The sequence below is a fragment of the Chrysemys picta genome, chromosome 3, assembly GCF_011386835.1.
Source record: "Chrysemys picta bellii isolate R12L10 chromosome 3, ASM1138683v2, whole genome shotgun sequence".
Taxonomy (NCBI): Eukaryota; Metazoa; Chordata; order Testudines; family Emydidae; genus Chrysemys; species Chrysemys picta.
Genome location: NC_088793.1, coordinates 9,356,264 through 9,370,064, shown reverse-complemented (window position 1 = coordinate 9,370,064; position 13,801 = coordinate 9,356,264). Strand labels below are relative to the sequence as shown.

The 13,801-nt window shown below is 43.3% G+C and overlaps 1 protein-coding gene across 6 annotated transcripts in view; it reads right to left on the bottom strand.

Annotated features, from left to right (window-relative positions):
- Window positions 1-13,801, bottom strand: part of EXTL3 (exostosin like glycosyltransferase 3) — a 224,717-nt gene that overhangs the window by 130,843 nt on the left and 80,073 nt on the right. The window contains exon 1 of one of the 6 annotated variants that reach the window (XM_065590111.1): window positions 3,525-3,678. The exons of the other annotated variants lie outside the window; for them this stretch is intronic. The gene's annotated coding sequence lies outside the window, so the exon portion shown is untranslated. Of the gene's footprint in view, window positions 1-3,524; window positions 3,679-13,801 lie in introns of those variants that run through there. 6 annotated transcript variants of the gene reach the window in all.

Genomic DNA, 13,801 nt, shown 5'->3' with positions numbered 1-13,801 from the left:
GTGAGCACATCATTTGCTTGTCGGAGAAGGGGCAGAAATCTAGTGACCCCTGCACCTCTCCGTGAAGGTCCCTGCAAAGAGGCCACCATCAGTACTCACTAGAAAATCTCTCTCATGTTTTGAGGGAAATCTCAAAGCAAATCTCAACTGCCTCTTAATGTTTCAGCAGTTCAAGACTCTACAATGCAGTGTATTGTAGGACACAGTCTTGAGTAGCAGCATGGTCCAGTGGACCAAGAATGGTGCTGTGAGCCTTGAGGTACTGAATTCTAATCCCACTTCTGTCACTTTGGAAAGTCACAACATGCATGACTTAGTTTCCATACAGCTCATTCTTCCCTATTCCGCAGGATTGCTGCACTCTGAAGAGGCTGAACATTATACAGGCGCTACGTAGCCAAAGCCCTTCATTTTTAGTGTTTATTTTGTTTTAAATTCCCTGGGAATTTCCTGGTGTTTATTCCAAAAATTCAGTAATAGGTGAAAATCAGTGCAAAATTGAATAGTCTTCTAGGTAAATAGCAACATTAAATTTGGAGAGCAGGAAGACAGGGGGAAAAAGGCAACAAAAAAGAGAAAAGTAACAAATATCAAATGGAAAAGCAGTTTAATGCTGTAGCTTATTTTATGAACTGTACATTAACAGTATGCACATGCATGGCTCTGTATGCATCTTCCACGACATTGCCTTATCCTAACAGATGGCCTCACATTTACACATCAACTAATTTATTATTCACATAAACATAGCTACCCGATGGACTGTACTGGATTAACAGAGTCAGTATTTTCATGTAGACTCATGGACTAAGGCGAGAAGGGACCATCATGATCATCTAATCTGACCTCCTGCACATTGTAGGCCACAGAACTTCGCCCACCCACTCCTGTAACAGACCCCTAACCTCTGGTTGAGTCACTGAAGTCCTTAAATCATGAGAATTCATCACTTACACTAGTTTGCACCTGCAAGTGACCCCTGCCCCATGCTGCAGAGTAAGGCAAAAAACACCCTGGGTCTCTGCCAATCTGACCCTGGGAAAATTCCTTCCTGACCCCAAATATGGCAGTCAGTTGGACCCCGAGCATTTTGGCCTGGACAGAATTCTCTGTAGTAACTCAGAGCCCTCCCCATCTAGGGTCCCATCACCGGCCGTTGAGGATATTTGCTACTAGCAGTCACAGATCGGCTACATGCCATTGTATGCAGTCTCATCATACCATCCCCTCCATGAACTTATCAAGCTCGGTCTTGAAGCCAGTTAGGTTTTTTGCCCCCCCACTGCTCCCCTTGGAAGGCTCTTCCAGAGTTTCACTCCTCTGATGGTTAGAAACCTTCATCTAGTTTCAAGCCTAAACTTGTTGATGGCCAGTTTATATCCATTTGTTCTTGTGTCCACATTGGCACTTAAGTTAAATAACTCCTCTCCCTCCCTGGTATTTATCCGTTTGATGTATTTATAGAGAGCAATCATATCTCCCCTCAGCCTTCCTTTGGTTGGCTAAACAAGCCAAGCTCTTTGAGTGGTCCAAAATAACCACCTCTAAAAAAAACCTCAAACAGCAGCTTTTGTAAAACTTGGGAATTTTACAGGGGAAAAAAGTAGTTAAACTGAAGACAAATAGCCTTGTGCACATCATAACAGATGCCCTCTTTTGCCGTGGATCCAACCTTTCCCATCCCCTTTCCCCTCCGTAACTACTTTTCTGTTCCCATCATCTCTTTCCAACGTGCAGCAGGCCAGCAGTCATTCACCCCACGCCCTCCTCATTAGAGCATAGACTGCCTTTCAAGAAGCTCTGGAAATGTCCCTTCCAAGACATTTGATACGCATTGAAAAACGTATTTTTTATAAATAATACTGTATAACTTTATATACAGTATTATATATAAATAATAAAGTTATCACCGAGGAAAAGAAAAGACACAAAACTCCATGTGTTAACAATGCCTGTGAGCTGTGACTGTCATTGCCCTGGTCCACAAATCGTTTAACATCAGCACCTACAAAAAACACTGAAGATTATGGTTCACTTTTATGGACCACCACTAGGTGGGGCACAGAGTTGTCTTTTATGTACCCAGGGACTTCCTCATGTCCTGAACTGATGGGAACAGGAGGGGGAAGTCAACACAAGATTCCAACTGTATTAACTAAATAACTAATCAAAAGTATAAAATAAAATTCATATAAAAAATCAAAATCAATCAAATCAAATTAATCTAATCATCAGGTCGACTGAACCACATAAAATAAACCAAAAATTCTTTGTAAGATTTTTCTAATAATTTGAGATAGGTGCAGTCTTGGTTTATCCATCAGCCCCAAAATAACAGGGCACTATCAATTACAATGCTAGCTGATATATTTACATTCCAGCTTAATGCCTGATACAGGGAGCATCAAATCACTCCCTAGTTGAAGCTGATGTTGGGCCAACTCTGAGGCCAAACAAGGCTGCCTGTCCAAATTACAACTTTATAACATATAGGCAACAATCCCTTCTCCCCACCCCACCATAGGGCTACATAAAATATTCCAATTCAATTCAAAATGATACAGCTTGTTATATTCAAAGCTCAAATACAAATTTTAGGCAAAAATAACATGATTTCTCAGGGAAAACATACAACTCCTAACCATAAAATATACGCTTGTGTGATATTTTTAGACAGTGTGACTATTTAACCTATGGCTGTTTCAAGTGTTTGAGAGATTATTTGACAGGTGTCATTCTCAGATAAACTCTGAGTTCTACACACCCACCCACACACACACCCACCCACCCACCCACACACACACCCAGGAATCTACTGGAGTTAAAATAAACATGCTAGAATGGTAAGGTAAAAATATGTCTTTCTGCTAGTAGAAACTGGAAAAACAAACCCAAAAGATCAATGCTTATATAGGATGGTTGTCACGACTCTTGCAGTTTCATTCAGCTTCATGAAACTGTGTAAGGGTGTGGCATGCACCTCTCACAAGCACCGCCTGGCCGGGTGTGTCTCTGCAACTCTCTCAGTTTCTCAGGCAGGTTTCAGTGTCTCAGCCCTCAGACTGAGTCACACACAGTTCATGTGAATCACGAACAAAGCAGACCCCTTCCGGGGTATCAGTCCAACAAGGCCTTTCTAATGCCCTCAACAGTCCTGACAGGGTCCGTGCCCCCAGGGCTCCTTCCTTGGAGACAACGTCTTTGCCCTCTCTGGGCCTTTTACTGACCCAAGCCCTCCAGCTGAGTCACTAACTGTTCAAGTCCCCTTCTGAGGGTGTATCAAGATCTAATAAAGTCCAGTATCGCTGACCCTTTTCGGGGGTCTTCAATCCCCTCTCTGAGTGTAAGGCCACTCCCCTGTGGCAGTGGGGAGGGAGGGGGAGCCGGGCCCACCCACTACACCCAGGAACCCTATGAATAGCAGCCACCTGCTGCTGTGTCCCCTTTAACTCTTTACTATGCTGCTACAGTTCCCTGGGCCACTTCCCTGCTGCCCCAGCACCTTCACCAACGTATCACCTTACCTCAGGGCATACAGCAAGTCCCAGCAGACAGCCAGGAGCTCCCTCTTGCTCCCCTAGTCCCTGCCAGCAACTGCTCTGTCCACACTCCTGTAGCTCCCTCAGCCAGCCAGGAACACCACCCTCACTCCAACAGCTCCAGGCAGCAATTGCCTGACTCTGGCTCTGCAGTTCCTTTTATATGGCCCTCCTGGGCCTTTATTGGCTGCTTCCCCTGCTGCCACTCTAGGCAGCCTGGAGGACTGCGCTACTGCTCCTTTCTGGGACAGGGTGTGGTAGGACCCTGATGCCTCCAGCCGGGGGCCTCTGCACTTGGTACATTCCGTCACATGCTGGTATGTGATTAAAATGATTGGTCAGTTTTCGCAGCTCAATTATTTTAGTGCTGACAGACATCCTGGCCGGCTATGGGTCAACTTGCTTGTGGATATAGTATCTTAGATGTGTGTTGCTGGACTCCTACTTGTCAGTGGCCAGTCAGGAAGGCAGAGGCAGCACAGGCCTCTCTGTCAGACATGGTGGCATTGCACAGCCAGAGGCCAGCAACCAGAAGCAAGCCATGGCTTCTTTTTTTCCTTCAAATTTTGAAGATGGCAACCTTGCTGTTTCTTCTTTCCTCAGGAGTCCCTTGGCAAATCAGAATGAGATATTCCCCTTCTGCAGTCACTGGATGGAGTCTGATTACTCCAACTTTATGCAAATGAAGAACGTCCCCCTTCCAAAAATTTCTTGCTCAGAAAGTCCACAGTTCAAAAGTAAATATGCAGCTGAACAGTCAGTCAGCAAGTCCATAGTTATTTTGAGAACTCTGTGGTCACGGCTGTGAGAATGTCGACAGACTGACCCTTATCCAAAAGTCCTAAAAAATCATTTAAAAAATCCTATAAAACTAGCAAAAGGTTGCAACATTCATCACCACCGATCACACATGCAGCCACGAACAGAGGAGCAGTTCCTTATCCTACAGACAGATGCTTAGAACCTTCCCCTTTGCATCTGGTACCCAGCAGCTCAACTTTGAATAGCATTATTGACACACAAAATGTGGGTGCAAGCTTAGACTAACTCTGTCAGAGCAAAGTTCTTGTCCTCCTAGAATCACAATTTTGGGGGCCAATTTTTATATCTGAGCCTCTCACTACTTCACCACATACTCCTCTGACACTATCCCCACCAGATCACCACCCACACTGCAAATCAGAAAAAACACAAGGATGGCTTAAGAAAAGGAAAATCGCTTACAGCCTCCCCGAAGAAACAAGAGCAAAAGCAACATGCTCTCCACCACAAAGAGAGATCTGAATTGTTGTCCCCCCTCCCTACGCCCATTTTCTGTTTCACAGGGAGACTCAAACAGAAATACTTCCAGAAAGGATGGTTTAGATGTCTAAGCTTCAATTGTTTCAGAGCTGGATTTACACAGAACCGCACCCTAGCAGAGTAGATGCAGCTCTGCATGCCTCCACGAGAGAGAAATTCATGAGAGAAAACAGTGTCACAAAAAACGTTGATGTTCTTATTTCCAAGTTCTCAATCATTTTTCTCTCTCTCTCTCTTTTTTTAAAAAATTTTTTGCACAATAGTGTTTTGTTTTTTAAATTTCTCAGAAACAGTTATTGACATTTTTCATTTGGGTTTTTGATAAATGAACACTTTTAACATTTATTATAAAGTTTCATAAAAGGCAAGAATTAATAATTTTTTGTGAATTCCCCTCCCGCCCCTTAAAAAAACCCAAGTCTGCTGAAAACCATGCAGTTTCCTCTGCATGCAGGGAGGGAAGGCAGGTGGGATTTCAGGTGATGATATTTTATTATCCACGCAAAGCAAACAGGGCATAAGAATATAAGAATGTCCAATATTTCCCCTCTCCTCACTGTGGAGCATGGCTACCGTTTCAGCTGACAACCATCCTGCCACCAGACAGGCGACCGACCGTATTTCCATGGCCCTGTGCAGATGCAACCCATGTGCCTATTAGGGAGATATCTCTAAGAGATCTGGGGTGGGAGGGGAGAGAGTAGGAATGAGTTGTGTCTGAGTCATTGTTGCCTGGCAGATGCACAATTAGCACTCCACATCCACAAATTTCTGGATGTTGGGTGTGGTAGTTTTGAGTATGGGCAATAGATTCCCTTTAGCTAAACTCAGACTCCATGAGGGCAAGTAGTCAGGGCAACTGCTTTCGAAAAGGCCACGTGCCCTGTGTGAGTTGGGACAAGCTGAGCCACGGGTGTAGAAAGTGGGCTGTTTTCCCCCTACCCTCTGAAGCATTTTGCATTGTTAACCCTCCAACAGTTAATTACAGAAAGCAAAAACTAATTTTTTATTTAATTGTATACTTGGAATGTTGTTTGATTTTAGCCCAACCGTTTTAATTACATTGTCTCAACTAGTACGATTCACCAACTTTTCTCTTATTTAAAGGCGATAATGGGGAAAGAATGACTTATATTTTGCTATTCTCAGTTTGTATTTTTCTTGTAACAGGTATTTTTTTAAATCTATATACTTAAATCAAGTGGTTGGTTAATTGGTTAGCTGACTAGCTGAGTGATTTCAGCAGAGGAGGAGGAAGAGTCCGCATGGATTCCAACTGAAGAGTACTACAAGCAAGTGGAGGGAAGATGTTGTTCCAGTCCTTTCGACTCCGCAGACTGTAGAGATTTTGGAAATCAAATACTGTAACTGAGACTCAGATAAACTCAACCTAAGCTTTTGGGAACTGAGTTTCTTCTCACTGTATTTCTGTGAGAACTGACCTGTTTAGATTTAATCTGTTTTCTTTATTTATGTTTATGTATAACGATGAAGATAATGTGTCTGGATTATAAAGTAGCCATGTTATGCTGTAGAAATGAAGTTATTATATTGCTTTATCATAAGATTTTATCAAGTTGGTACTTAAGAATTAAGTTAATTTCTTTTGTTCTTTTTTGGACTTGATTGTGGGGAGGTTGATTCTGCACAACCGTTGCTGAAAATCCTTAGTGACTGAATTCAGGGTTTCCAGGTGCTTTTCTGTGGGAGTTGGGGTTTTTAGGCACTGGAAAAGGGCAGTGAAGTAAAATCTAGCCCACCCAAAGATTACATATGTATAGTTGTAAAGGATTCAGGGATCCTTTGGAATAAAAAGCATTTTATGAAGCAGCATGAGTTAATTCCACTTGCATGTTAAGTGCCTGAACTCAGAAGCCAGCCAGCTAGAAAAGGAAGTCCAGTTACAAAGAGTTGGAGCTCAATGGTTTTTTTCCCCCCCATTTAAAAACATTTGAAACTAAGGAAACTTGGGAAAAGAAACTGAGAGAACATTAAGGAATAACTTTTCTCTTTCCAAGTTTGCTGGGGTGCATCAATTCTGTTAAGCTGCAGAGACCACTTAAAGAGTGTGAACTGAATAAATCGTACTGGATCGGAGAGAACTGGACACAGCAGTGAAGAGAAGAAATGATGTGTCCAGGTTATTTAAAAAGAAAAAAAAAGTGTCAAGTGGTAAAAGGTCTGCTGAGGGGAAAGCTGGCCAGTGAGAGAGGCCAAATAGAAATTGGAGTTAGGTGTGACCGAGATCAGCAAAGGCAGGAGTAAATAAGTATATAGCATTCAAAAAGTCTAATCAAAAGGGGACTTCAAATAGGGAGAGGCCTTTAGGATAGCAGAGCTGCTCAGTGTTTGCAGAATACAAATGAGGAGACGTCACCAGACAAAAAACAACAACTGCTGCAAAGAATGACTATTTGAACGTCCAAGACAGGCTGCTCGAGAGTATGCACAGCTCTCCTCTTTATGAATGGTGCCCACATGGGCTACAGGTGAATGATGTACAAGTTGATTTCTGATCAGCTAGGCAAAGGTGGAGTAAGGGGGAATGCTTGGACAGCAGCTGAAAAGAGAAAGAGGCAGCCAAATGGAGCCATCCCAAAGGGAAAGACCCACAGCAAGACAGCAGATGGGACTGAGGTGGGAAAACATGTTCAGTGTCAAGATCCGTTACAAAAAGAGACCAGGACAAACTGAAAGGAGTTCTTCTTTGCTGCACCGTTCTGGTCAAGGAGCTGGAAAGACCAACTGATGAAGAAAGAGCTAGAAACATAGAGCTTGGCTACCAAATAGCTAAAAGAGGAACAATCTGACAACAGCTTACAAATATCTGAAGGGAGAGGAATTATTTAGTGTGGTACGCAGAAGCACAGCTTGGAGCGATGGAATTAAAGTTTGAGAGAGAAAACACAGGCTGGACTTCCCTATAGCGAGCTCCATTAGGATGTGGAAGAGTCTCCTAGGGGAAGTGGCAAGTGCCCCATTGTTAAGCACAGTTAAAAAGTAGACTGGATAATAAACCCATTAGAGAATGTACTGTAGAAAACAATTCTGCAGTGTGCACACAGGGTAGAAAAAGTGACCTAAGAAGTCATTCCCATTTCTAATTTCTACAATGCAGTCATTTTTCCATAGGATTCCAAACAATTAATGTTTAGGTTTTGATCAAAAAAAAAAGTGCACATGTATTTCTTATATTTCTCTTCCCTTGCTTTGCTATCAAGAACTTTTGTGCAGAAATAGGCTCTTTGAGGATCTATCTGCTTGTTAGCGTGGATTATTTATTCCCACACCTGAGGTTGCTGGTGCTGTCCGAACAAGTTGCCAGAGCAGACAATTGCGACATCGCAAAGGGAGGATAAGGTTATCAGATGGGAAAGGAACCCAGCACAGGGGAAGAACACACAGACGCAGAATTGTTTCCAGATGCCAAGCAATGGTTTTCAGAATTTTACACAGGAGAGTCAGGAGCTCATAAAAATAAAAAAAGTGAACTGGAAAATTTTACCTGCTAAGTCCTGAGTTCAGGAAAGGGCACTATGCACACAACTCCCATTGAGAGGGCCATGCAGGCAGCCATGGAAATTGAGACAGCTGGACAGAGCACCCACAAAACCTAGACTTCAATCAAAAGAAAGGACTTGGGGCTCCCCTGCACTGCTTCAGGCAATCACAATGGGTAATGCAGCACCATACGCTCAGATCTCTGCAGGTATATAAATGAGGAAATGATTTTCAAGATATTTGGTTCTATTTTTTGTGAAGTTTTAACCTTACTTGTTTGTTATTCACTTGGGATAAATCAGTATTTATTTAAATTGAAGATGTTCTATTCCCTCTTAAACCACCACAAAACAGAGGGAGGGATGGAGGGAGTGGAGTACTAGTTTTGTGCGCCAGCTACATACTTGCCTTGATTCATGAATACTAAACTCCTGCAAGGGTAAGCAAGGAATGGAACCATTTTCCCAGCATGTACTGCTCACATGCAGTGATTTATTACGTTAAAGTAATCACTGACACACAGTTCAGATTTATCTTCTGGGGAAGGACCTTTTTAAATTTCACATGGGAGCCTTTGCGGTGGCTACTCTCACAATAAATTCACTCAAATAAACAGATGCAAATCTTCTAAAGTGCAATCAGAGTAGGGCAGAGAAAATTGGGCAACAAATCTAATCCTCCAAATCCCTCAACAACTATCGACCTTAGTTGGAAATAAGGATGTTTAGTACTTGGAAGGTCTGAACCCTTGAGCTGGAAGTCATGGACGAGAGAATAAAATATGTCACATAATGAGAAGCCCAATCTAGGAACTAAGAAAAAATGGACAATGACCTATTCTGTAACTGCTGTTCTTCAAGCCGTGTTGCACATGTCCATTGCACTTCAGGTGTGTGCATGCTCAACATAGCTATCAGAAATTTTTTCCAGCTGCAGTACCTATTAAATGCAGTACCTCAAAGTCGCAATACTCCAACAAAAAAAACTTCAAAAACAGACTCCAACGAGAAACTGCAGAATTGGAATTAATTTGCAAACCGGATACCATTAAATTAGGCTTGAATAAAGACTGGGAGCGGATGGGTCATTACACAAAATAAAAACTATTTCTCCATGTTAATTTTTTTCCCCTACTGTTACTCACACCTTCTTGTCAACTGTTGGAAATGGGCCATCCTGATTATCACTACAAAACTTTTTTTTCTCCTGCTGATAATAGCCCACCTTAATTGATTACTCTCGTTATAGTTGGTATGGCAACACCCATTTTCTCATGTCCTCTGTGTGTGTGTGTATATATCTATCTATCTATATATATAGATATATCTATCTATCTATATATATATATATCTCCCTACTGTATTTTCCACAGCATGCATCCGATGAAGTAGGTTTTAGCCCACGAAAGCTTATGCTCAAATAAATTTGTTAGTCTCTAAGGTGCCACAAGTACTAATCGTTCTTTCAGTACCTGTTAGGGTGGCACATGCGCCCTCTGCTGCCTCATGCCACTGCATGAAAGTATAAAGGGCGGAGCCATCCCCAGTCCCTCTCAGTTCCTTTTTACTGGATAGACTCCAATACAGATAGGAAGGAGGGTGGGTCACGGCATGGACACGTGCAAGACATCTTGAAGAACAGTTAGTTGCCGTTTCTTCAAGTGATTGAACATGTGCATTCCACTTCAGGGGACTCCCAGGCATTTCAATCTGGAGGCGGGACTGGAGTCTACCTGAGTAAGAATTGGAGAACCATACGCCCAAATCTGGCATCATCTCTAGATTGTTGAGAGATGGCATAAGGTGAAGCAAAGATGTGTACTGAAGACGAAGCTGCTGCTTTGCAAATGTTCAGAATAGGCACCTGGGCCAGAAAGGCTGCAGAGACAGAGAGATCTGGTTCCATGTACTAGCGCTCTACTCAGTGGAGTTACATTAGCCAAATCATAGCAACAAATGAATACAAGAGAAGATCCCCAAGGAAATCCTGTGAGAAGAGACTGGAAGGCCTTCCACTTTGTCCGTAACTGCCACGAACAGGTGAGATGACAATCTGAATGGTTCTTTTGATGTCAAATGTGTGGAGTCTCCCCTCGTCACTATGATTATGAGGCTCAGGGAAGAAAGTTGGTAAATATATAGCCTGATTAATATGAAAGTGAGACACCACCTTGGTGAGGAACTTCAGATGAGGATGTAGATAAACCTCGTTCTTGTAGAAGGCCATATGCACAGGTTCAGAAACCAGAGCTTTTACTTCACCCACTCTCCTGGCTGAGGTGATTGAGACCAAAAATTCTCTTCATGGAGAGATGGAGTAGTGAACAGGCAGTCAACAGTTTAACGGGGGGTGGGAGGGGGAGACATTAGCTTTGCTTAGATTAGGTTTAAGTCCCAAGGACAGGATCCTCCACTTGGGGAATATAACTGGTCCAACCCCTTCAGAACCTGTTTTGGAGAAAAGACAGCAGTTATCCACTGCAGGTGGAATGCCGAGATAGCTACCAGGTGGACTTTTATGGAACTAATGGCAAGATCCTGTTGCTTCAGGTACAACAGACAGCTCCAATCCACCACATGTTGGATTCAGACTGGAGAAACGCCTTTCGGCTGTGACCAGACGGAAAAGAATCTCTTCCACTTTGCCAGGTAAGTACACCTAGAAGGTATTAAAAAGCATATCTTGGACTCCCTTTGAACAAATTTCCTCTTGAGAAGTTAACTATGGAGCACCTAGGCTGTCAGATGAAGAACGTGGAGGAGGGGATTGTGGTCCTGGGAGATCAGGTCTGGGTCCAGTGATAGTGTCAGTGGAGCTCTGTGTGAGACACTCTGGGCAGGAGTGGAGTCAGAAGAAATGCGTACAGGAGTTTGTCTTCCAAGATAGGAGGAAAGCACCTGTCAGAGACCCAGGGCTGTGAACTACCTGAGAACAAAAGTGATAACACTTCCCTCATAGACATGTTCGCTACCAAAATCAACAGGGAGTCTCCCACCACTGGAAAATGAATCTGGCCACATCTGGGCAGGGAGACCACTCATGGTGACTGCTGAATGATCTGCTTTATGTGGTCTGCCAGAGCGCTCTAAACACCCATGAGGTGAGAGGCTTTGAGGTGGATTGAGTTTTGATGCAGAGTCCCACAGCCTCATTACCTCCTGGCATAACAAACTCAACCGGGCTGCTCCCTGCCTGTTGATGTAACACACGGCCATTGTATTATCTGCCAGAACTAACAGCTCTCTAAAGCCTGGCAAGTCTGCAGATATCCGCTTTATATCTACAGATGCAGGTATCCGTGGACCATGTTTGCAGATTGGATGTGGATACAAAATTTGTATCCGCGCAGGGCTCTACAGATTTCTCCCTTTGACATGGGGAAGGAACACCTGATAAGCTAGGTAGGTGGCTCGCAACTCTCTTACATTTAGATATAGAGAGTCAGATCTTGGGCAGGCCATAACTCGTTTGTCCACAGGGATCCTACGTGAGCCGCACAACCTGGGGGGGGGGGGGGGGGGAGAGAGAGAGAAGAGTCTGTCACTAAAATCAAAGCTGGCTGAGGTGGAGCAAACGAGATACACACGCACACTCACTCACTGTCTGTCTGTCTATCCACCAGTCTAGAGAGGCCAAGAGTTATCTGGGCACCTCAGCCACCATGTCCAGACGGTGACAAATCGGGGAGAACCCAGAACCTAGCTAGCCTTGAAGCTTCCTGAGAAAGCACCTGGCACGATGAACCACATATGTGCATGAAACCATTTGCCCCAGAAGCCTGAAGCAATTTTATGCTGTGGTGACAGGATGGGCCTGCAGGTCTAAAGCAAAGGCCCACATTGCCTGGAATCTTAACTGCGGGAAGACAGCATTAGCTTCTGCAGAGTCCAAGACTGCACTGATTAACTCTCTTTTGCACAGGTGAGAGGATTGACTTCTCCATGCTGATGAACAATCCAAGTGCTTTGAAGGTGGACTGGATAACAGTCACACTGCACAATACCTGAGCTTTGGACATGTCTCTGCTCAACCAGTCATGAAGGCGGGAAATGAGGAATTCAACTGTTTCCCTGAGCTATGCTTCCACCACTGTTATGCACTTTGTGAACACATGGTACCATAGATTGGACTAAAATCTGAGAGATGTTCTGTGGCTCCAAGATATTGCCACATGGAAATACATGGCAGCAGTACCATCAGATAGATACTCTCACTGTGGTCCTGCTTCCAGCAGAACCATTCTGAACTGAAACATTCTAAGACGCCCTATAATATTTTGCCATTCGATAGCATCTTCCTCCAATCAAGGATCTCAACGTGCTTTAAAACATTAATCAGGCTCCACAAAGGTAAGTAATATCTATATTTTACAGATGGGAAAACTGAAGCACAGATTTGTTCAAGTCAAGCAGGAAGGTTCTGGCAGAGTCTGGAATAGAATCCAGATGTCATGACTGTTCTTCTCAATAAGGCTATCTAAAAAGTTTATGCTTAGTGTTAACTCCTTGGAGACGATGAATGTACAAGCCTTACTAAGGCATTCATTTAACTATTCATGTTTGCCAAGAGCCACACAAGTACTCAGTATTAACAATGTCACTAATAGTCGGGAAAACAGTTATAAGAGTTAACTCACCAGGTGCATGATTCATGAACATGTGAGAGCTGGTTTCCTTTGGAAGGAGGGCAATTGTTTTGGTATTCCACAGAACTTTACCAAATATCTCAAAAAATGCAGAAGGAAATTACCATAGCTCTCCCTGAATTTTGACCAGCAGGCTGCCAGAACAAACACTGCTATAAAAACCCTGGATCAAAAAGTAGCCATCCAGCTACACCATCCTACAGGACATCTGTAACCCAAAAAAGACACAGAACAGGATTGGATGGGTAAGAGGGGCAAATGTGAGAAGCAGATGGTTTGTAAATGAAAAAAGAATGTGCTAGGCTCTATCTGAAATGTTGGAAGCATTTTATATGCTTGGGGAGTGGGGGGAGAGGGAGAGAATATCTAAATCAAAACAAATCAGAAGGCATCAACAACCCCTTGATGACTGAAGCCCAGTTTTTGTCAGCATGCCTCATGACAGCTGGAGGAATAGGGACAAAGCAAATAAGAGAATGCCTAGAATACATTTTGCCTTTAAATAGCATCTTTCATCCGAGAATGTAAGAGCATTGTGCAAACATTACAACCTCCTTTGGCAGATGGAGAAGTATCATTTATCCCCATTTTGCAGATAGGGAAATGAGGATCCAGTTCTGTTTTATTAATCTAAGATTTTTTTTTCCTGTTTATGAAGCGTGCTCATAAGGACATACACAATGAAAGAGACAAGTTGACTTGATTCTGTTAAGGTGTGAACACCCTCACTGCAAACCCTACACAAGATCTCCGTTTCTCTCTCTTCAGTGATCCAAGAGAAACCTTGACTTATGTGCAGAAACTTAGGCTGTGC